This window comes from Propithecus coquereli, unplaced genomic scaffold (assembly GCF_000956105.1).
Source record: "Propithecus coquereli isolate 6110/MARCELLA unplaced genomic scaffold, Pcoq_1.0 Scaffold304, whole genome shotgun sequence".
Taxonomy (NCBI): domain Eukaryota; kingdom Metazoa; phylum Chordata; class Mammalia; order Primates; family Indriidae; genus Propithecus; species Propithecus coquereli.
The window spans coordinates 2,046,074-2,048,753 of record NW_012148664.1 but is presented as its reverse complement, the minus strand read 5'-3'; the positions used below and the strand labels follow the sequence as shown (position 1 = coordinate 2,048,753).

General features: G+C 34.7%; 1 long non-coding RNA gene across 1 annotated transcript in view; it reads left to right on the top strand.

Moving 5' to 3' along the window:
• The window catches only part of LOC105814743, a 6,907-nt gene extending 5,177 nt beyond the window's left edge, over nucleotides 1-1,730 (top strand). Inside the window, exon 4 of the long non-coding RNA XR_001137708.1 lies at nucleotides 1,046-1,730. This is a non-coding gene — a long non-coding RNA (uncharacterized LOC105814743). The remainder of the gene's footprint in view (nucleotides 1-1,045) is intronic.
• Nucleotides 1,731-2,680: the final 950 nt, after the last annotated feature.

The window sequence follows — 2,680 nt, the reverse complement described above, 5'->3', positions numbered from 1 at the left end:
CTTGAGCCCAGGAGTTTGAGGTTGCTGTGAGCTAGGTTGATGCCACGGCACTCTAGCCTGGGCAACAGAGTGAGACCTTGTCTCAAAGAAAAAAAAAGTACATTAATACAAACCTAGAATTTGGTTTTCTCTTTTAAATAATGTTTTCATGTAGTATTGATTTTAAAAATAACAGATTTTTGTTCACTTTTTGGAGAAACAGATTCTGTGTGCCTCATGCTGTCTTTATTAGGTCTTCTGATTCTTTGGAAAAGTGAATCTTCTCTCTGTTAAAGAGTAAAGGATTTTGCTTTCTGAAATTTTTTAATTGTCACTTTGGCTAAATGTATGACTATTATTTTACAGTAACCTGTGGTCCTATTTTCATTAAGCATTTTAAACCTTTGACATATTTGACAAACCTCCCAAAATCAAATTTCAAGATCTAAAATTAAATTTTTGTGACCTCAAACTAATTTTGGAATGTTTCACAGGGCCCCTAAAGCATTTAAAAGGGAGATAATAAATAGTTATATTTGATATGTTAAATTATGTGGGAAGTATTGTGAAATATTGTATGGATATGTTATTAATATGTGTCCCAAAATTGTATGAGATTCCTGAAAGTTTAATATGTCTTGGTATATGATATCAGTTATAATTATGATTATGTTAAATTGTTGTAGGCCACAAAAAAATAACCAAATTTCATTGTCAAGTCTGTCTTTAACAATGGCCATTTTAAGTCCTGTTGCACACATTTAATAGCTTTACGCTGATGCTTTTTTCCTGAAAGCTCTTTGCACATCCTAAAGTGTTGTATTTTCAAAAAGGTTCGTGAAAAAGACCGTGACAAGTATTCTTGAATATAGGTTTCTGATCACTTTAAGATCATATCATTGGACTGGGTAAAAAAAAATTCAAGAATTCTAATGAAAAAACTGGGCTCATAAAATTGCTAACTCAGCATCAAGCAAAACAAGAATTAATTACATTGGACTAACATGATTTGCATGACTTTTTTTGTTTGAAATATTGCTGATTCTTTTTATGTTTTGTTTTCCAGAGTTGAGAAAACTTTCTTAAAGCTATTTTATAGCTTTACAACAATTCGGTAAAGTATACTTCTGTGAGCAAAACTGAAACATTTACCTTTCTCCTTACTTGGTCCCTCCAAAATCCAGAAACTAATTGTGAGTATTCTCATTTTATGGCAATATAGTTATTTGCATAAGTTCAAAAAGAATCTGTTCTCTTTTGTAATGGAGAACAATTGGAGACACTGGTTATTTTACCAAGACTTTGTATGGATTGTCTTATTATCACATATGACCAGACAGCTTTAAGGAACTGAGGTTAACATTATGAAGCCAATATAAGCCCTTGGAAAGACTGGCCTGATACCTTAAATATATGGGTCACATGGTTGCCTGTGACAAGCAAAGAATGTCACTTTATAATAGGCCTGGGAACCTCAGGATATTTTGAGGACCTCAAGAAGAGAGGAATTCCTCCAACTGATGCAGATATTACAGACACAATCTGTGGATAGTCAAATCCTTGGCCTGGCTGTCTAGCCTTTAGATGTTTTTAAAAGTCTAATCTGAGGTTTCTTATGAAAAGTTCCAGCAAAGCCAATTTAAAACAATCTATATGATAAATCACTATTCCTAGTGCTCTTTATGCAAATAGTCAGGCCAAGTTAATGAAAGTAAACTTATTTTACAAACAAATTAGTCTTGTCATAAATATCCTTAGTAGAAAGGGGGAAATGGAGAGAGAAAAGTTATATTTCAGAAGAAAATTATAGTTTACCTGTTAAGACATTCTAGCTCTGTCTAGCCCATTGTTTTTGAGTTTTTATTATCTGGACTGAATCCTGAATTTTCAGTTTGCTCCAATATCTGGCTGCAACTCTCCAGACTAACATTTTCAATTTTTCAATCTTTTGACTTGAAATCACTAAAAATTAAAACTGTCTTTTTTATAAGGCCCTATAAGCTGGAGCTAGTCAATTTGACTTTGAAGAAAAATCAGAGCAACAGCTTATATTTGGACAAACTTTACACACAAACAATCCAGGAAAATCTATCAGATTGCCACTGGTTTTCTCAGCTGACTACCCACCAGACTCTGAAAGAAACTAGTTTATAGACTACTCCAGACATTAATCATTTTTCATTTTGTTACCATAGAATGCCTCTTATTAAAGATCTGTTTGCCTGCATCCTATATAGAGGTCTAGCTCTGAGAGCCCATCTACAACATCATCTTCTAAATTGAGATGGAGCTATTTAATTAAACTGGCCTATTCCCAGAAAGGAGTGACTGTTTTCATGGGACCCTTTTCCATTCAGTTACTAGCTCAGTTTTTTTCTCTACGGCTACCAGCTCAGTTTTTAGTGTTTGAAACTTCTAAGGAAGTTTCAGAAAGGGGAATGTTGGGGATCAGAAACCAATACCCCAAAATCTGGTGCTTTGACTTGCTGGACTATGGAAGCAGCCTCAAGATCTCTCTGAGCCTCCTTCCCTCCTGTCTCTCAATCCTCTGTCGCTCCCAAAGCACAGAATGAAGTTGTTCTCTGAAGTTCCCTCATCTGCCTAAAGTCCAGACCCAACAAAGAAGAAAACCATTACCTCTGGTCCCTTCTCTGGGTTTTCATTAACTTCATGTCATTGGAAGACTGAAGTCTATCAATAC